Here is a 22623-nt window from a genome sequence, read left to right as displayed (position 1 = left end):
ATAAAATATGGTTGCCTTGGTTGCAGGACATTTAACTATTTGACACCAGGAAACTACATACTGCATCCACAAACGGGTAATCGCGATGAAATCAAATGGCCACTAACTTGCGGTTGTAAATTTGTGATGTATGTAATTATCTGTCCGTGTGTACTATATTACATAGGTAAAACCGAATGCCAACTAAAAGAATGCATGGCACAGCACCACACAGCAATTATAGCCGCTTTGTTTACAGGGACGGGAGAACAAGTGGTTGCCCAACATTTTGCAGAAAAAGGACATAGCATGGCAACACTGCATTATAAAGCAATAGATCATGTTCCTAGTTCACAAAGGGGAAGAGGGCGAGGAAAATTACAAAGCCTGCTGAAGCACAGATTACCTGCAGCGAGAGTGGTAGTGGGTGGGTGTAAATAAATACTTCCTTTGGAGGAGTTCTGGGAGATAGTCTTCTCTTATTCTGATTTCAAAAGATTATCTCTCAGGACATCAGTTTTCAATGCATAAAAGGAGAAAACCAAGAAAAGAACCAATGTTAACTTCTTGTCTTCACGGTAACTATGGTATGTCTAAAATAGTGCATACATAACTTACACAGAATTAAGGGTGGTAACACATATAGCGGTATCTTTAATATGCAATTGGGGTGGCGTACCCATACTCACGATGTGGTAAGTAACTAATCTCATCAAAGTATCTTTTGGTTTTCATATACATAAATTCATATTTATTATGAGAAAAAGGGAAATTTCATTCTGGTTGACTTGCTCGGATACACATACGCACATATCCGAGCGTATGCCTCGCTCACTCGCTCGGAGAGCGAAAGCATGCCCATAAAGCCACTGCACACATTTGGTCGGTCACACAAGCAAAGGGGAGTGGCTTGCAAATGCACGTAAGCTACCGTGCTCAGACGGATCTCATTCCTACCGCTTGGAGACTGGATAGCTATACAGACAAAAGAAACAAAAATCAACCTTTGTGTCTGTATTGATTTTGGTAATCATGTTATTCGATTTTAGATAAGATTTAACTTTTAATAAATGTATTATTAAAAATTCCCTTTCATGTGGTTTCATTTATTGAGACGAGAGGGAGTAGATTTTCAAGGTGAAATAAAGAGTTAAAATCATATACAACATTTAACACACATAGTGCTCAGACATGAAGAGAAATAAAAAGTGTAAATAGTATTTAAAAATTCAGAGCCCGTTTTGTGCTACAATGTATTTTATAGTATATTCATGAGAGACATAGTGTAATTTATTTGTTGCACTTTATTGCCATTCAGCCCAGATAGGTCTCTGTTGGGTGGTGTGTGTTGGTTACAATTGTTTCTTCTTCAGTTAATCTGGAATAATAACTCCAATTATACAGTATTTTTCTCTGAGAGAGGATCTATGTGCCGAGATCGACTAATATAGTTGTAAAGAACAATTGTGTCTTGAAATTTAAATATGTATATAATCCCTCCGTTTATGTCGACGGTAAGGATTTTTTTATATTTACAGTAATTTGTCCATCTTTGTCTCGTTGTTCAGTTAGATGAGATATATTAATTATATCTTATATATGGAAATGCTTGTCATCTTAATTTAACACAATCATTATAGTGCAATTGTATCCTTGGGCAAAGATATATCCATATATATATAGAGTCCCCCTGCCTGGACTGACAGGCTGCTGTATGAGAGGATCCACAATGATTGGTCCTTATTAATATGTATAGCCCCCTGTTCAGTATTAGGATGTACACTATTCTAGTGTTGTTGTATCCTGGGATATAAATATTATAGTGTATATGGTTCCTCTGCCTGGACTGACAGTAGGAACTTCTGTTAAATTACTATATTTGGGGATCCACAATATTTGATCCTTATTTATAAATATGTCCCCTATCCGATATTAGGATATACACTTATGAAAGACTGTGTTTGTGGAACTTCCTATCTGAATAGCTGGTTGCGCTGGGTCCCTTCTCATGCACACACATACTACTTATATTTGATATTGTCATTACATAGACATATAAATTAGCATTTAAATGAGCTCTGAATGAGTCGTGACACGTGTTTCACCTTTTACAGGCCTTTTCAAGACCAGACGGGTCTTGAAAAAGCCTGGAAAAGGTGAAACACTTGTCATTAAGAGCTCTTTTAAATGCTAATTTATATACCTATGTAATATGACAATATGAAATAAGTTACCAGGTTTCTCAGTGAATTTCGGCATTAGTTTCTTAGTAAAAGTCAGCATGCTGGTATTAGTATTCTGGTGTTGGATAAATGATAAAGAGAAAAACAGCAGTGACACAGAGGAGTGACAGGATCAACATAGAGGAATGTAATGGCTGACAGACAGGTAAGCCAGCAGTTAAGACCCATACACACTTGCCAACATTAAGCTGAAACTCGCTCAAAACATCTGTTTTGAGCGAGTTTCAGCTTAAAGTCTGCAAGTGTGTATGGGCCACCAATGCCCGACTAGCGATGATGCACACTCCTGCATCATCGCTAGCAAAGTGGGCTGTCTGCTGGTTTTACAGCACGTCTAGCGATGATGGCTCATATTTGAGCCATCATCGTTAGGTGTATACGGCAGTTGGGCTAAAAGATGAGAGACTTTCAGCCCGACTGACCGCCTGCTCCCTCCCCCTGCTCCCCGGCCCTGGCACATACTCACCCCATCGCACCACTCTACTCCATCTGGAGCTCTGCTGTTCCCCTGCCCAAAGCTTCCCTCTGCTGTGTACGCTCAGCCGTGCTCCACACGGAGCATTCACTGCCCGTCAATGATTTATTTAGTAGGCAGTAATATATACATTGCTGGCACAAAATTTAAATCTACAAGTGTGTATGGGCCTTAAGATACAGGCAACCAATGGAGGGACTGGCAGAGCAGATCAGCAGACGATGAGCGTCTTGCTTGGAAGATCAGCCTAGCAGCAGCATTTAAAATGGATTGTAGCAGTGGGAGTCTGTTCTTGGGAAGACCAGTTAGGAGACTATTGGGTACTTATGTATTATCTGGGCTCCCATGTTAAATGCACCCCATTTTTTTCATACCCAATTACGCATGGAGTTGATTTTATATAGTGTGGCGAGCGCAGCGAGCCACCGTGCCCGAAGTGTGGCGAGCGCAGCGCGCCCCGCGAGGGGACGCGGTCTCATAAGAAAAATGGGAGCCCAGATATTACATAAGTACCAACTATTGCAATAATCAATGCGGGATATAATGAGTGCATGGATAAGAGATTTAGCAGTGTCTTGTGGGAGATAGGGTCGTATTTTGGATATGTTTTTTAGATGCATGTAACATGATTTCGAGACGGATTGAATGTGGGGAACAAAGGACATTCCGAGGATGACCCCTAGGCAACGAGCTTGTGGGGTAGGGTAGATTGTCGAGTTGCCAACATTGATGGAAATATCAGGATGGTAAATGTTCTTGGCTGGTAGGAATATAAGTAATTATGTTTTGGAAATATTAAGTTTGAGGTGGCGAGAAGACATCCAGGATGAGATGACAGAGGCATTCAGAGACTCCGCCCACAGTTCCACACGTGCAAGAAAATCTGGATTCTGTCTGTGATCTGTGGTGGATCTGGCTGCAGAAATGAATCTTATAGTGACGGCCTGTTTCCAGAATGTTGTGACTGATGCTGCGCAGTTCCATGCCTTACAACTTTCTATTTGATGGTTGCAGGACTCCTTGCAGATTTTTCTGGAGTGTGGCCTAGCAATACGGGGAGGCATGGCCACACCCCCGTTTTCAGCACTGTGGGGGGATGGCTAGCTGCTCTCTGAGCTGCTGGCTATGTCCCCAGCCCCTCAGGCTAGAGCAGTGGTTGCCAACCCTAGCCTTCGAGAGCTACCACAGCTGCACTCATTAATCACTGGCATATTTTGAAAGACACACAGATGGAGCTAATTAGCTCACTTGTGATCCTGTGAGGAGATCTGCAAAACATGCACTGTTGGTAGCTCTCGAGGACTAGGGTTGGCTACCCCAGGGCTAGAGAATAGGGGGTGACAGGGGGGAACGACCCAAAAAAAGGGACATTCCCGCGAATAGCGGGATGGTTCGGAGGTATACAGTTCTATCTTAGGCAGCAACTGAGTCCAGCAGGTTGGATTCAGAGGTTTTTCCTGCATACACTGGCCATCGTGACACAGCAAGATGATTGTAATACGCTATAAAAGTCATTAGAATTGGTGAAAAATATAGAAGGTATTATCACCTTTTTCAAGCTCTGGAAAATACAGAACTTGAAAATAGGATCAAATATATTGGAGGCAACATGTTTATAAAAGGGGCTGACTAGATGGGCCAAGTGGTTCTCATATGCCAACAAATTCTATGTTTCTATGGAAATGTGTTTTATATAAATTCAAAGTAGATATGATATGTGAATAATCTAAGAGGTAATTATCTGAAAATAAAAGAAATGAAATAAAATATTTTCCTTCAGCAACGGATCAATTCTACTCCTCATCTTTCTGTGATTTAAGAAGAATTATTTTCTTATGAGGCGCTGCGCTTCCAATTTATATCCCTTCTGCTCCATTTGTGAGGTTTCTGTCCTCCCTGAGCTTGCCTCAGGCTACATGTTACATCTGCCCCACCTGCAGTGCACATGGTTTTGTACATTAAAGAAGGATTTTATTTTTGCAAACCACCCTGAATTAGGCCCATTATTATTAAAGCAAAAAAATACAACTACAAAAATAAACACAGTTATAAACCACATATAAAAAATACAAGAAATTAAAATGATAACAAAAAACAAGTGGCCACCTGTGGAAAATAATATTCAATGCATTATATGCCGGCAAATGACAGGATCTGATTCTTCAGGCAATTAATAATATTGTTGTTGTTGATTGCATCAACCGTATATAATAATTTATCCTTTTATGTTGAACTATAAAAAATGAAATATATAAATGTATCCTTATAAATAATAATAGTCAGCTGTTTTGCAAATAGATATATAAGTGAAATAAAGCTTGATGGTATAGTCCAAGCATGTCCAAACTGTGGCCCTCCAGCTGTTGTGAGACTACACATCCCAGCATGCCTTGCAATAGTTTCAGCATTCCCTAATAGCAAAACTGTGGCAAGGCATGATGGGACTTGTAGTTTCACAACAGCTGGAGGGCCATAGTTTGGACATATCTGGTATAGTGACTTCAATGAGTTCTACTAGTGTCCAGGTACCATACCTCCCAACTTCTGCCGAGCTCGATCGGGGGTGTGGCCTAATTTTGGGGGCGTGGCCTATGCTCGCGGCTCTGCCGTGAGGCCACGCCCCCATTTTGCCGCTATGGGGGCATGACCCAGAGGCTCTGTGAGCCTCTAGCCATGCCCCCAGCCCCCTGGCTGCGGGAATAGACGCTGTGCAGCGTTTATTCCCCGCTGCTAAGCAGCCGACAGGGGGGACTCCCAACAGCCCCCCCTCACCGCGGGACACTGCCACCCGCGGGTGGGACAGCGGGACAGGCCCTGATAATCAGGACTGTCCCGCTGAAATCGGGACTGTTGGGAGGTACGCCATAAGGACGGGAACCAGAGTTCTTGTGTCTGGGGAATAATACACAGCACTACCTGGCTGATCGATTACAGTTCTGGATCACCATGCACAGATTACAGAAGAATGGAAACAATCGAGTCAACTTCTCTCTTGTTCATGTTTTTATCATTTTCATTTCTTGTGTTTTGTATATGTGGTTTATAACCGTATTTATTTTTGCACTGGGATTTTTATTGTTCTCTTTTACAATTGCCTTCAATTAGAAACAATAAATGTGCTAAGTTTCTTTCTAAATATATCATGTGACGTGATTTAAAAATGAAGCGCAATGCCTCATATGTTGTTTTTGGTACAATATCCAAGGAGTCTGCCGATTGTGGGGACTCCAAGGCTATTGTTTTTCTGGGTGTGTATGGGCAGACGTACCGGAGGACAGCAGTTGCCATTATTGAAATCATTTAGGTTTATAATCATAGAAATGTAGCGTGTATTGGACAAGGCGTTACGGCTGGAATGTCACCCTCCTCTACGCAGGTGAGTATACTAGGTGAGTTTAGGTTTTCTTCCTTGCAGGTACAATCACGTGAATGCGGAATAAATAACTTTGGTTTATTAACGTTTATTAGCAGGATAATGAATATCAGAGAACCATAAACAATAAGCTGGCCTGCAAGCCAATATTAGATTTTCACAACAAAGGCAACAAGGTTTTTATTATGCCGGAACGTGCTCTGATCATCCAGGCCTCCGCTTCCTCTCTAACTTCAGGATTCACCAGCAATCAACCTTACCTTGGTTGCTCACAAAGGGGGAAATTTACTAAGATGTGTATTCTACTTCACATGTGATGTTGCTATGGGCAACCAATCAGATCCGGTCTACTGTCTTCTAGAGGGGGCTAAATAAATAAGAAGTAGATTCTGATTGGTTGCCCATAGCAACATCACATGTAAAGTAGAATACACATCTTAGTAAATTTCCCCCAAAGAAAGATAAACAACACGTTTACTTAACTAATTTCCTTAAGAAGTGATAGGCCTTTCACTAATATCACTCTAAAATGCTACAATTATTATTGCGCAATAATGAGCAGGTTATCTTACTAACACATAAACTCTACTTTGGTTACTATAGATTCCTTATCTACTCTTCATTGAACTACAATACATTTCTTGGTAAGTGTACACAATGTATCAGCATAGTCTATCACTGTATAAATTTCAGCATCGCCGTCTAATGTACTGTACTTCTGCTTAGTTAACAACTTTCTGTCTCTGTTAATATAATCCTTCCTTGATGACGCCGATATAAAATCTTCCCAGCTGATTCCAATGTCACCCAAATCTATCTCCGTTTATACACAGTCTACTGTTAACTCTGAACTCCCTGATGCTGCAGATGGATCTATAGCAGTCTCTGTTCTTGCCTTTACACCTCTGCCAATGACCCTGTAGCTGATGATATTGGATTAGTACTTTCTCTGTGGACGTCCCCTGGCTCTGAGCCTGGTTTAGTCCTTCTTCTTCTATCAGTGGTGACAGGGTTAATAGTGACACTTCTGCACTGTATGGTTATGAATCTAGCGTCTCTTCTAAATTGGCGCTGATAACTAGTGGGTGTCCCCTGACATTTTACATCGGATTTAGCCCTGTGCTTCTGGCTGAGTTCTCTGACTCCACAAGTCTCTGTGACAGTGCTTAAGCTGCAGCTTGAAGATACCCTCCTTTAAGGCATCCCCTGACCAGATAGGTCGGGTTTCACCCTCCCCCTTGCACAGTCACTCTGAGTGACAGGAAATGGTTGGGAACTGTATCAACCTATAGGCTGGCTGGGGCGGGGTTTGCACTCACCACTTCGACGGGCGCTTCAAATGCAGGCGGCTCTGCTTGATACTGCCTTCGCAATGACACAGCGCCTCACTCATCCAGTCCATCGGGTCTGCGTCACTGCCGGAACCCCGCCTCGGATGCTGCGTCACTACCAAGTCACAGGTCTCTTCCGGCCTACTTGACTGCCGCCTCCGTGCAGGAATACACCGCACTGTCGCCGACCTCCGTGCGCACCGTCCAGCGCTCCTTCCTCTCTCCCCGTTCTCGGTCAGGGTCTCCCTGTCAATGCCGTTGGTTACTGCCGGTACCCGGGCCGGAGGATAATTACTTGGCTGATCTCCGGTGAGTAGCTCAGTACCTCACAGCAACGCTTTCCCCTTCATCAGCTGCCTAGCTCTGCTGTTTATTCTGTCCTGACGGCAACTGCCCTCCAGCCGTTAACGGCTGTTAATTTATCAGTTCCCCGTGCCTCACGCACAGTACCCTTCTCACACCGGGAAACTTTATTGCCAGCCTTCCATCCTTGACAACTTCTTAGAGCACGAGGACTACAGCACTCTCTGTTGTTTTAGCAGTAATGCTTCATGGGTGCCTAACATATGTGTAAACAGTCTATTCAGCCCATATAAGTATCCCATAAGAGCTGATAAAACACCCAGCAGTCTCAATCTTCCCCAGTATATACATATGTACAATTTGCTCTATTAGGGGCTGCCACAGGTACTCACTCTTCTGGCTGCCCTGGTCACGCGAAACGACGGTCTTACTCCCAAGTTCCTCTCCTGCGGTTCCTGGCTGATACTGCTGGAAACAAAATCGGAATTAACAAGAGTCCGCCACTTGCCGATCTCATCCGTGTGCAGTCCCCAAGCCGGCACTCAGGGAAAAAGGGAATTTCTGTTTTGATATTGCTCAGTGTGACTCAAAAATTGTGGTTCAGGGAAAAAGGGAAACAGACAAACGGAAGGAATACTCCTGCGAGCTGGTCACCTTGATGGACGCTTACCTGCGTCTACAGGGAAAAGACAGACAACCTCCCTATCCTACAACCTTTCCTAGCGCAACACTGGGGGAGGCGGCGGGGACCGGTGGCAGGCTCCGTTTGACAAGGGGCACGCGAGTGTCTCGTGCGCCCGCTGGCGGGGCTGGCGATAGAATCGCCATCTCCTGCAAAGTTAAGGCCGGCTCCATCTGTAGGTAAGTGGTGGCTGCCCAGGGCCACTTACCCCAACTGCTGGGAGACTCTTGGGCCTTCCTGGTGGTACTGCCGGGTCTTCGGTTCCTGCTGCCGGCTCCCCCTGGTCCACTGCCGCTGCTTCTTATTCTCCTGCTGGCGCAGGGGAGTCTTCCTCTTCTGCTGCCGTCTCTTCTTCCGGGTCCCCACTCCGTTTGCGCCTCTTCTCCCTCGCTGCACCACCGTCTTTCCCTCTTCCGCCCATGCCTCCTGGCCTCCAACCTCTGACGCAGGAAGGGGGCGGGGCTAACTCGTGGCACTACACCGTCGGCCGCTCAGCCCTTTACATTTATGCCAAACTTCTTTTTTTTTTTTTTTAGTTTAACACCAGTTAATGGCAAATGCATTCATGCTTACAGGTGTTATGTTAAAGGGGCCTATACACGGAGCAATGTGCGCCAATGATCTGAGCGATGCTAAATCGCCCAGTAAGATTGCTCAGCACACAGCGATGCACCAGCGATGTGTGCTGAGCTATCTGGCAGGGTCAGGGTACTCCGGTGAGAACACTGGCGATGTGACTAGATTTACTGCATGCAGTATAAATCTAGATGGGCAATATCGACTCACGGGACTACACATCGCTATCATGATGGCTCCTACACAAGGAGCAATTTTCTAAGCGATCTAGTAAAATCCAGTCAGATTGCTTAGAAAATGACCCACATTTGCTCTGTATATAGGCCCCATAAGATAATAGTGTGACATTATATGGTTATTTCCACTGGCATTAAAGTGTTAATGTAGCAGAAACTTAAAGTGTACTGAGTATTTGTCACAACTGAAGGGCTGGATGAAGTCGTGTGGTGTGTAGCAACCGGAGGCGGACCAGAGGAGGAAGGATTAAATCGTGCAGGTTTAATAATAGAATTCATAAATGGAAAACAATACACACTTAAATACTTTCTTTAAGTGGCAGTTAGTGGTAATGATATTTGAGCCAGCACGGCACTTTGGAAGAAGAAAGTTCATTTAAATAATGACAGTTCAAGGCACTGAGGACGGCAGGCTGGGGTCTTGAAGAATGTGAGGATCCGGAAAGAGAATGTACTTGATGGTAAATGAAGGATCCTTGAAGACTGAAAGAAGGTGAATGATGACTGGAGAATGAAGAATTGTTTGGAAGCAGAAGACTTGAAGAGCTAGGTCAGGAAGCTCAGGGATACAGGCAGAGACCAGACTGTGGAGAGGACTGGCAGCGATGGGGTTAAGAGCTGGAGTCAGCTGGGAGCTGTGAACGCTGCCTGCTGCCCACCAGACTGCCGCTGCCTGCTGCCTCTGAGCCGGAGACCACTACACGCTAGCCGATGGCGGGCGCGAACGGGTGAGTAATATGCCCGCCGCGCACTGCCGCAGCTGCGTGTGACAGTACCCCCCCCTTTCTGGGTGACTCCAGGGCACCTACGCACCTTGTGTGGATTCCTTTGAAAGAATTGTCTCACCAGTCGGGGAGCATGGAGGTCTGCATCATCAACCCAGGAATTCTCTTCAGGACCGAATCCAAGCCACTCTACCAGATACTGAAGATGGTTATTGCGACAACGTGAGTCGATAATGCGCCTCACCTCTCTCTCTGTCTCTCTCTCTGAGCCAATTTTGGGCGGTTTAGGCACCTTCTTCTGATATAAGTTCAATCTCAAGGGCTTTAGAAGAGACACATAGAAAGAATTTGATATCTTCAGGGAAGAAGGGAGCTGTAGTCTGTAGGCCACCGGATAAATCACCTGAGTGGATTGGGTACGGCCCGATGAACCGGAGAGCCAGCTTCATGGATGGTAACCGAAGGCGTATATGGCGGGTAGACAGCCACACTCGATCTCCAACCTTCAATTTAGGAGCCGCTCTTCTTTTCCTGTCTGCCATCCTTTTATATCGAGCGGATGCTTTGAGGAGAGCGGTATGAACGTCTGACCAGATTTTTGCAAACCGTTGTAGGGAAGAAGCAGCTGCAGGTACATCGGACGGAGATAAGTCTGAGAACTCTGGAGATCGGGGATGTTTGCCAAAGACAGTAAAAAAGGGAGTGGTGCCGGAGGATGAATGATAGGAGTTATTGTGTGCAAATTCCGCCCAAGGCAGAAGGTCTACCCAGTTGTCTTGAGAGGAAGAGATGAATAAACGGATGAAGGCTTCCAAGTCCTGGTTGACACGTTCCGTCTGCCCGTTGGTTTGTGGGTGGAAAGCAGTGGAGAACTTGAGCTTGACTTGTACAGCGGAACAGAGGGCCCTCCAAAACTTTGCAACGAACTGCACTCCACGGTCAGATATAATCTCTTTGGGCAACCCATGGAGTTTGAAGATGGTGGAAATGAAGAGCTGAGCCAAAACTGGAGCGGATGGGAGGCATTTCAATGGGAAGAAGTGCACCATTTTTGAGAACCGGTCAACTACCACCCAGATTACCGTATACCCTTTGGAGGGAGGAAGTTCGCAGATAAAGTCCATAGAAAAGTGGGACCATGGTTCTGTTGGTATGGCTAGAGGCAGAAGAGGACCGGCAGGAGATGTTCTGAAGGCCTTATGCTGGGCGCACTTTACACAGGAGGCGACAAAGCTGGTTACATCGCGACGAATGGTAGTCCACCAGTATGAATGCAACAGGAACATTAAGGTCTTCTGTGCCCCAGTATGTCCTGTGAAATGGGGAACGTGTGCCCAGGACAGCACTCTCTTGCGGAGATTGAGAGGAACGAAGGTCTTGCCTGGTGGGGGTGAAGGCTGGACCGTTACTTGAGCAAAGACCAGAGGGTCGAGGATTGGTCGAGGAAGAGTCTCAAGGTCTGCCGGGGTCTCAAAAGAGCGTGAAAGAGCATTGGCCTTGGCATTCATCGTCCCTGGTCTGAATCTGATTTGAAAATCGAAACGTTCGAAGAACATGGCCCAGCGGGCTTGACGAGCTGTAAGACATTGGGCGTGCTTGAGGAATGAGAGATTCTTATGGTCAGAATACACAGTGATTTTATGTCGTGCCCCCTCCAGGAGGTACCGCCACTCCTCCAACGCTGATTTGACTGCCAGTAACACCTGCTCCCCAATGGGGTAATTCTTCTCCGCAGGAAGAAACTTCTTGGAGAAGAAGGCACATCAGTGAAGTTCCTGGTCCTCCCCTCTCTGCGACAAGATTGCCCCTACCCCCTCTGAGGATGCGTCCACCTCGAGAATGAAGGGTTTGTCGAGGTTCGGCTGGAGAAGGATTGGGGCGGAGACAAAAGCATTCTTTAGTTGTTGGAAGGCTTGAGAGGCCTCAGGTGACCATTGACTTGGGTCTGATCCCTTACGAGTTAGAGCAGTAAGGGGTGCAGCGAGGGTAGAGAAGTTCCGGATGAAGCGACGATAATAATTTGAAAAGCCCAGGAACCTCTGGATGCCTTTGATCGTGGTGGGCGCTGTCCAGTCTAAGATGGCTCTTACTTTTTCTGGGTCCATCTCTATCCCAGTGCTGGAGAGGATGTGGCCAAGGAACGGAATGGAAGTGACCTCGAAGACGCACTTGTCTAGCTTGCAGAACAGTTGATTTTGGCGAAGGCGCCGCAGGACTTCAGATACTGTTTGACGATGGAGATGGAGGTTAGACGAGAAGATGAGTATATCATCGAGATACACCACGATGGAATGATACAGTAAATCTCGAAATATGTCGTTTACAAATTGTTGGAAGACGGCCAGGGCATTGTAAAGACCAAATGGCATCACCAGGTATTCATAGTGGCCGTCTCGGGTGTTGAAAGCCGTCTTCCACTCGTCTCCAAAACGGATTCGGATCAAGTTGTACGCCCCTCTCAGATCCAGTTTAGTAAAAATAGAAGCCCCTCTGATCTTATTGAATAATTCGGTGATGAGGGGTAAAGGATAGCGGTTCTTGATCGTGATATCGTTCAGGCCCCTATAGTCGATACACGGCCGGAGAGTTCCATCTTTTTTTTTTTACGAAGAAAAACCCCGCTCCGGCTGGCGAAGTAGATGGGCGAATGAACCCTTTATTCAAGTTCTCACGAATGTAGTCGGACATAGCCTTGGTCTCAGGTAGAGACAAGGGGTAGATGCGACCCCGAGGTGGAAACTTCCCAGGCATCAACTCTATCGGACAGTCCCAGGGTCGATGAGGCGGCAGGGTGAAGCTGGTGAAGACGGAAGACTGGAAACTCCTTCTTCTTGAGGATTAGTTTGATGGAGTGGAATGACATGAGGCATACAAGTGGTTAGGCAGTTCGTACCCCAGGCTTTGATCTCCATACTGGTCCAATCAATATGAGGATTGTGTTTAGCAAGCATGGTAGGCCCAGGACCATCTGGTGTGACGACTGAGGAAGGACCAAAAACTCTAGAGCCTCTTGATGTAAAGCACCCACGAGAACTGTCACTGGATTGGTTTGAAGGGTGATTTGCCCACTGCTGATGCGACTCCCATCCACTGCAGTGAGGACCAAGGGATGGACCAAAGGTTGTCCAGCCAAGGAATGTTGAAAGACGAAAGAAGAAGAAAGAAAGTTTCCAGCCGCTCCGGAATCTAATAAGGCCTGGATCTTGATTTTCCCCTGAGGGCAAGAAAGGGTAACAGGAATGGTGGAAACAGTTGAGGAGGGAGATGAAAGCAGGACTTCTAACCTGGCCTCCCTCGGGGAGGTTAGGAGCGGTCGTTTCCCGGACGTAATGGACAGGAAGACAGCAAATGAGCGGAAGAACCGCAGTACATGCAAAGATTCTCTCGACGTCTACGGGATTTTTCTTCCAAGGAAAGCCGAGAGCGGTTGACCTGCATGGGTTCGTCTGGTGGTGTAGTTGCGGAGGGACCTGGTCTAGGAACAGGAACAGGGTTGGTGGTGAAACGAGGGCGGAGGCGATCGGAGCGATTTCTCTCTAGTTGGCGCTCCTGCATCCGTAGATCTACTTTGTTGCACAAAGAGATGAGTTCGACCAAAGTAGCAGGAGAGTCACGGGTAGCTAATTTGTCCTTGATACGACCTGTCAGCCCATTCCAGAAGGCGGAGACGAGAGCCTCTTCGTTCCATTTTAATTCTGAAGCCAGGGTCTGGAACTGCACAACATATTGTCCCACTGATTGGCTACCCTGGCAAATCCTCAAGATCTCAGTGGCGGCAGAAGACACTCTGCCAGGTTCGTCGAAGATGCGACGGAAAGAGGTAATGAAAGCTTCATAGTCATTGAGCAGGGGGTCAGAGCGTTCCCAGAGAGGAGACACCCAGTCCAGAGCTGGCCCTGCCAGGAGAGACACAATATATGCCACCTTTGCCTTGGAGGTAGGAAAGTGAGATGACTGTAAGGTGAAATGAACATCGCATTGGTTCAGGAACCCACGGCATCCCTTCTGGTGAACCATCATATTTGCTGGGGGTTGGTAATTGCATGTGATGAGGAACTATGGGTCCAGGTGTAGGAACAGGGACTGGAACCTCTGGTGCTATAGCCACAGAAACTGAGGGAGCCGCCTGGGGCGGAGACAAGGCCTGAAGAAATTGAGCCACTTGGCGTTGGGTAGTCTCCACTTGCTCTATACGAGCCACGATGCTTTGAAATGCGTCCGCCATGGAAGCCTGTTCTTCACCCGACTCCATCGGGTCAGTACAAACTGTCACAACTGAAGGGCTGGATGAAGTTGTGTGGTGTGTAGCAACCGGAGGCGGACCAGAGGAGGAAGGATTAAATTGTGCAGGTTTAATAATAGAATTCATAAATGGAAAACAATACACACTTAAATACTTTCTTTAAGTGGCAGTTAGTGGTAATGATATTTGAGCCAGCACGGCACTTTGGAAGAAGAAAGTTCATTTAAATAATGACAGTTCAAGGCACTGAGGACGGCAGGCTGGGGTCTTGAAGAATGTGAGGATCCGGAAAGAGAATGTACTTGATGGTAAATGAAGGATCCTTGAAGACTGAAGACTGAAAGAAGGTGAATGATGACTGGAGAATGAAGAATTGTTTGGAAGCAGAAGACTTGAAGAGCTAGGCCAGGAAGCTCAGGGATACAGGCAGAGACCAGACTGTGGAGAGGACTGGCAGCGATGGGGTTAAGCAGTAACCTCGACCAGCCACAGAGCACAGGAAGCAAGGCACCAAGTCAGGAGAGGTGAGTCAGAGAGACAGAGTCAGCTGGGAGCTGTGAACGCCTCTGGAGACTCTTTGTACTGACACTGAACAGGCCTAGGCAGATCCCCTATATCCCTAGAGGGCGGCTGCCATTGGCTGTCAGGTCAGTATGGGCGGAACCTCAGACATGGGCCAATATGCTATTTGCCCTTAACCAAGATGGCGGCGCCGGCCTCCCGGCGCCACTACAGCACACACTGCTACACCTGCCGGCGTCCCACTGCCGCTGCCTGCTGCCTCTGACCCGGAGACCACTACACGCTAGCCGACGGTGGGCGCGAACGGGTGAGTAATATGCCCGCCGCGCACCGCCGCGGCTGCGTGTGACAGTATTGGATGTTTGGAAGTTACGTGCCCTGTATGCTACAAGGCAGAAGTTGGCTTCTTATTCAGAACATTCACTTTTGCAAGGGTTAATGAGTCTTGGGCCACAAATTTGACACCTGAAATCAACAAAGGGGTGTCACGTACATATACTGTAATTGAGAACCTGTTCCAATCCAGGAACCACAACGAGAGAGAAAGGCGAACCACCGGGGACAGAATGATGAACTGGAAACGAATTCCGTTGTGAAACGAACCCTAACCGTTTCACTAAAATCTCCCTCTGGAGAGGACGGGAGTGGAATTGTGCATACTCCACCATTTCGAAGGGCAAGACCATCGACCCCAAGACCTTTGTGCACGAATGCACCAATACCCTCCTGTAAGAGAGCAGGTCCCGGATCCAGGACTGAAGAGTCCTGCATCTGTCCTCTGGCAGGAAAACCCGGTACTTATGTAGTATCTGGGCTGCCGATTTTTTGATTGTATGCCTTAAGTTAAGGCATACAATCAGATGCGATGCGATGCGATATCGCATCGCATACGATGCGATGCGATGCGATGACCCGATTTTTCCATAGGATTCAATGTTAAAATGGACTGAGTCCATTTTAACATGAAATTCAATGGGAAAAAGGGGTCCTTTTCATACCCCTACTATCCAAGTGGGCATGGAGTTGGATATAAACCTGTGGCGAGCGTAGCGAGCCACCGAGCCCGAAGCGTGGCGAGCGAAGCGAGCCCCGCGAGGGGACGGTATTCTGTGTCCCCTCGCGGGGCTCGCTACGCTCGCCACGCTTCGGGCTCGGTGGCTCGCTACGCTCGCCACAGGTTTATATCCAACTCCATGCCCACTTGGACTCAGTCCATTTTAACATTGAATCCTATGGAAAAATCGGGTCCATCGCATCGCATCGCATGCGATCTGGTCGGGTGCGATGCGATGCGATGGACCCGATTTCAAAATCGGCAGCCCAGTTACTACATAAGTACCGAAAACCCTATTTTGAACCAAATCCAAGCAGGCCCCCAGATGGATTATGGACTGAGTCGGAACCATCAATGACTTGGGCCAGTTGATGATCCACCCATCTGCAACAGTGCCACAGATTTGGTCAAATGCTCCTGAAGCACCTGCGGCGCTCAGACGCTGCTTGGCATTTGGCTGCGTATCTGCAGTCTACTCCTGAAATCCCGGGATTGCAATCCTGGCAATTTTGGGGCCAAATAAATCCTGGGATTGGTGACGCTAGTACTGGTAGCTGCTGCTGTGATTTGTGCTGGGTGCTATGTTGTGGGGGCTGTGCTGGGTCACAGTTAGAACAAGTGGCGGTGCAGCTGATCCATTACACTGGCCCCCACCGCAATGAAGGGGCCCACAGCAGATGGCATTATGATAGCATTAAATTCGGTGGTGGAATTATCTCATACCTCCCAACAGTCCCAAAAATCACGGGAATGTCCCAGTTTTCGGGGACATTGCCGCGTCCCTCCCGCGGGTGGCAGTGTTCCACGGCGAGGGGGCTGTTGGGAGTCCCCCCTGTCGGCTGTGAGCAGTGGTGAATTCCCGTCTATTCCCGCAGCCAGGGGGCTGGGGGCATGGCTAGAGGCTCACAGAGCCTCTGGGTCATGCCCCCATAGCGTCAAAACGGGGGCATGGCCTCGCGGGTGAGCAGGGAGTATAGGCCATGCCCCCGAAATTTTACGACATGCCTACGGCGCGCAGTCCCCTGTCCCTACTCCGGCTCCCAAGTGGGAGGTATGTTATCTGCTAGGGGGCAACAACTAATATTTTGCATAAGGGCATTAAATTTGCTAAGGCCGGATCTGTACCTTTTTACCTGATAGAGCAGATTATTGTTAGTGGGGGGCAGGTTTGCTAAACATTTGCCTAGGGTGCATTTGCCTTGCACCGGCCCTGATGTGCCCCAATAGGTGAAAAGGTCGACAGGGTAAAACGATCAACATGAAAAATGCTGACATTCAATAAGTCGACAGTGTCGAAACAGTTGACATGTAAAATGTTGACATTCAATTGGTCGACAGTGTCAAAAGGTCGGCGGGGTCAAAAGTTTGATATGAAAAAGGTAGATGCAGACATTCCTCACTTAACGACCTACCTGTTTATCAACCGTTCAGACTTACGACCCCGCCCACTCAGACTTACAACCCGCCCTTGCGTCCCGCCTACCCATTCGTACCCACCCAGACGGTTTAGTGACCCGTGCTGCACACATCTGCAGCGTCTCCGCGACATGTCAGAGGATAGAAGTATATCTTTTCTTTATTTAGGAGTATACTGTACATGTATTATGTATTTTAAACACGGGATATTGGTATAAAAGTGGTATTAGTACATTTTTGGGTGATATTCTTTTTTACAAACCTATCTAATGTTGTGGAATTAGTTTTTTTGTTTTTACATGCTTACTACCTCCAGGCCGGGGGAGGTACCGATTATCGCATGCGTTTTAGATCAAAATGCATCGAATGTGGATAAAATCGCACCGTGTACCTGTGGAGCATGCGATGCGATGCACGTCCCCGCGGGTACAATATTGTACAGGCAGTACTTTTTGTGCTACATCGCATTTGTGGCCCAGCTCATTAACTCTTGCAAAAGTGAATATTCTGAAGAAGAAGCTGGAGGTCGAATAAGAAGTGAATTAGACATTTACTTCAGCCTCGTTATATCTATCTATGCTGGCCACACATCAGACCAACTTTCCTCAAACCATCCAACTAGTTGGTTGGTTGGACTGAAAATCTGGTACTGTATGGGGACAAAGCCAATAAACAATTTGCTCACAAACTCAGGAGAATGGACAAAAGCTTTCAGAGACAATGGGGGTTATTCTAATCCACTCTTTCTGACAAAATCCTTCTTAGATGGATAAAACCATGTGCACTGCAGGGGGGGGTAGATGTAAACTGTGCAGAGAAAATTAGATTTGGGTGAGTTATTTTGTTTCTGTGCAGGGTAAATACTGGCTGCTTTATTTTTACACTGCAATATAGATCTCACTTTGAAGTAAAACCCCACCCAAATCTAATTATCCCTGCACATGTTACATCTGCCCCACCAGCAGTGCACATGGTTTTGTCCATCTAAGAAGGATTTTGTCAGAAAGAATGGATTAGAATAAGGCCCAATGTACTGTAGTTGGACCTATTTGATTTCAACAATTTCAGAGTGACAGTTGTTGTCCATTTTCCGATTTGGGAAACAAATGACTTAATTACAAATTACATTTGCAACCAACTAGTTGGATGGTTGGAGGAAAGTTGGTCTGATGTGTGGCCAGCATAACTCCCTACTTCATATCTATCTACATACATTTATTTACTATATTTCAACTCACATCTATTAGGGCAGACTAGCTGAGCCAAGTGGGGGCGGGGCTGCTAGACCCCTAAATTCGCCACTGAGCAGTGGGTATATTGCGCTTGTGACAAGTGGGGCAGTACGGATGGTGGATAGCATTACTGCCTCACAGCATGAGGTCATGGGTTCTATTCCCACCATGGCTCTAACCAGGGCTATTTTTCAGCAGGCTCCAGCAGGAACTGAGGCCCTTATTTTAGTTCACTCTTTCTGACAAAATATTTCTTAGATGGACAAAACCATGTGCACTGCAGGTGAGGCAGGTGTTACTTGTGCAGAGATAATTAGATTTGGGTGGGGTTTTACCCTTGCACATGGTTTTGTCCATCTAAGAAATATTTTGTCAGAAAGAGTGAACTAGAATAAGGGCCTCAGTTCCTGCTGGAGCCTACTGAAAAATAGCCCTGGTTCTAACTGTGCGGAGTTTGTATTTTCTCCCCATACCTGCGTGGGTTTCCTCCGGGTACTCCGGTTTCCTCCCACAATCCAAAAATATAGTGGTAGGTTAATTGGCTCCCAACAAAATTAACCCTAGAATGTCTGTGTGTGCGTGTACATGTGGTAGGGAACATAGATTGTAAGCTCCACTGGGGCAGGGACTGTTGTGAATGTTCAACTATACTCTGTAAAGCGCTGCGGAATATGTGTGCGCTATATAAGAAACTGGTAATAATATTCTCTGTAAAGCGCTGCGGAATATGTGTGCGCTATATAAGAAACTGTTAATCAATAAATAAAATACAGTAAGTGCAGCACTGACTTGCTTGTTGCTGCTACTGGAGACTGGTTAGAGTGCAAATAGTTAAAAGGCATTGGACCTTTAAGAACACTAGTCCCGCCCCCCTAAGAAGCTGAGCCTGTGTGTAGCAGCCATTGGACGGGTCCCCTGTCACTCACTCCTGGAAGCTGAGCTTCCTCTTTGAAAATGTTGCAAGTTTTGTGCGGGTCTGGGCGGCGTGAGAAGGGGACTGCCTGTGCCATGGGCGCCTAGGTGCTGTGTTCCGGGCTGCGGGTGGCAGAGAAGGGCACCACCCAGGAGACATGGGATCCGTGTAGCCCTCTGTAAAGTTCTCTGTGCCAGCAGGAAAGGGGGCTCTGCGTGTGACTGCCAGGATCTGCTGTGGGTATAGGGGAAGTGGGGAGACTCCTGGCACCTGCTGCGTTCTGCGGATATGAATCACACCTCTGGGTGCCCCGGGGAAGCTGCTGAGGACTTGAGCTAGGAGGAATACAGCAGCCACGTTCTGGTGCCAGGCAGGGAATCTGGTGCCCATGCCACAGTGAAGTGCCCTTATACAGCTGTGGGTCTTATGTGCTGAACCATGGGCACTGGGGTCTGCAACAGGAGACAGAAGAGCCTTCTCCACACAGGCTTCTGCCTGCTGGCCGTGGTGGGGCTGGGCAGTGGGGTCTACTTGTACAACTACATGCTGCACAGATCCAGGACATCGGAAGCCCAGGCTCAGAAATTCAAGCAGCAGCATGAAACTCTGTCTGCCCAGCTGCAAGGTAACCCACCAGCCCCCCCTCCTCCTGGTACATGGCACAGCCACATGCCCCCTCCCCTGTGTGCTGCCACTGAGAGGAGAGCTCCAAAGTGCCCTGGAACTTAGAGGGTGCTGCTTCCAATGGGAGGGTCAGTTCATCGGATGTGGGATTTACTGGACGGTATTTATAGGGATAGACCAAATGATGGGGAAATAAGTACCTGCACCAAGTGTGTGTGTGTGTGTGTGTATATGTATGTATGTATGTATATATATATATATATATATATATATATATATATATATATATATATATATATATATATATATATATATATATATATATATATATATATATAGTGCATTTTAATTGTGTTCCTGTTTTTAACACTTTGGTCTAAATAGACAACAATATATTGCAACATATAATGTCCATAATGAGATGTGAGGAGTCCCAGGTGCTTTTAGATGTAATGTAGGGTACACCCCAGGACGACCCGCTCACGGTGACGCGGGGGGGCATGACCCGCTCACGATGTGCACCGTGAGCGGGTCCGATCCAATGGCGACCCGCACCCGGCTGTATGGTTGTCATTGATATCCTACCTGCAGCAGGTAGGATCTCAATAACGACCGACCCGCGGGACCGCGCATCGGATCGGTATCGGTCCACACCAGGACAGAAAAGGGCCCAATCACCACACAATCTACATCCAATTGGTCGGAATTGGATCTAGATTGAGGGGATCGGGCCCTAGTCGTCCTGGTGTGTACCCAGCATTAGTTCCTGTGTATAATCTACACGTGCTTCATGCAAAGCTTGTTTAGGTGTTGCTACGTTGTGGTATATACTGTACTTATTTTACTGTACTGTCCCTTACTAGGACACACCTGAATTACACAGGTTCTGTGGGTGAAATGCGGGCTATGGCAGTGGTAGAACTTGTGGAATTCACGCCCTAGTAGGGCATGGAATACCCCATGTCGACCTAACCCCATGCAGACCTAATGCTTGTGGAGCTGGTTGTTGTAGACCTAGTGTCCGTATAGCATTTCATAAGAAACCAGAACATCGTATTGTGTGTGCGTAACCTTTATGTATTGTATAGCAGCTTCTCCTCTGCTCTTAAACTGTAATGGTGCCCATACACCGTGCGATAGGCTCCGTGCGTTTTGAACTAGATACGGCGCGATCTAATAAAAATAAATAAATAATAATAATACCTGCAGCACGTACTTTTTGGACTCTGCGATGCGATTTCATCGGCAGCCCAAAATGCCATGTTTATGGGCACCATGAGAAATTTCCAGCTCTTGATGGTATTCTGTGTCCCCTCGCGGGGCTCGCTACGCTCGCCACGCTTCGGGCTCGGTGGCTCGCTACGCTCGCCACAGGTTTATATCCAACTCCATGCCCACTTGGACTCAGTCCATTTTAACATTGAATCCTATGGAAAAATCGGGTCCATCGCATCGCATCGCATGCGATCTGGTCGGGTGCGATGCGATGCGATGGACCCGATTTCAAAATCGGCAGCCCAGTTACTACATAAGTACCGAAAACCCTATTTTGAACCAAATCCAAGCAGGCCCCCAGATGGATTATGGACTGAGTCGGAACCATCAATGACTTGGGCCAGTTGATGATCCACCCATCTGCAACAGTGCCACAGATTTGGTCAAATGCTCCTGAAGCACCTGCGGCGCTCAGACGCTGCTTGGCATTTGGCTGCGTATCTGCAGTCTACTCCTGAAATCCCGGGATTGCAATCCTGGCAATTTTGGGGCCAAATAAATCCTGGGATTGGTGACGCTAGTACTGGTAGCTGCTGCTGTGATTTGTGCTGGGTGCTATGTTGTGGGGGCTGTGCTGGGTCACAGTTAGAACAAGTGGCGGTGCAGCTGATCCATTACACTGGCCCCCACCGCAATGAAGGGGCCCACAGCAGATGGCATTATGATAGCATTAAATTCGGTGGTGGAATTATCTCATACCTCCCAACAGTCCCAAAAATCACGGGAATGTCCCAGTTTTCGGGGACATTGCCGCGTCCCTCCCGCGGGTGGCAGTGTTCCACGGCGAGGGGGCTGTTGGGAGTCCCCCCTGTCGGCTGTGAGCAGTGGTGAATTCCCGTCTATTCCCGCAGCCAGGGGGCTGGGGGCATGGCTAGAGGCTCACAGAGCCTCTGGGTCATGCCCCCATAGCGTCAAAACGGGGGCATGGCCTCGCGGGTGAGCAGGGAGTATAGGCCATGCCCCCGAAATTTTACGACATGCCTACGGCGCGCAGTCCCCTGTCCCTACTCCGGCTCCCAAGTGGGAGGTATGTTATCTGCTAGGGGGCAACAACTAATATTTTGCATAAGGGCATTAAATTTGCTAAGGCCGGATCTGTACCTTTTTACCTGATAGAGCAGATTATTGTTAGTGGGGGCAGGTTTGCTAAACATTTGCCTAGGGTGCATTTGCCTTGCACCGGCCCTGATGTGCCCCAATAGGTGAAAAGGTCGACAGGGTAAAACGATCAACATGAAAAATGCTGACATTCAATAAGTCGACAGTGTCGAAACAGTTGACATGTAAAATGTTGACATTCAATTGGTCGACAGTGTCAAAAGGTCGGCGGGGTCAAAAGTTTGATATGAAAAAGGTAGATGCAGACATTCCTCACTTAACGACCTACCTGTTTATCAACCGTTCAGACTTACGACCCCGCC

The sequence above is a fragment of the Crinia signifera genome, chromosome 19 (assembly GCF_055691185.1).
Source record: "Crinia signifera chromosome 19, ASM5569118v1, whole genome shotgun sequence".
In the NCBI taxonomy this organism is placed as follows: domain Eukaryota; kingdom Metazoa; phylum Chordata; class Amphibia; order Anura; family Myobatrachidae; genus Crinia; species Crinia signifera.
Note: the sequence above shows the minus strand (reverse complement) of the source record.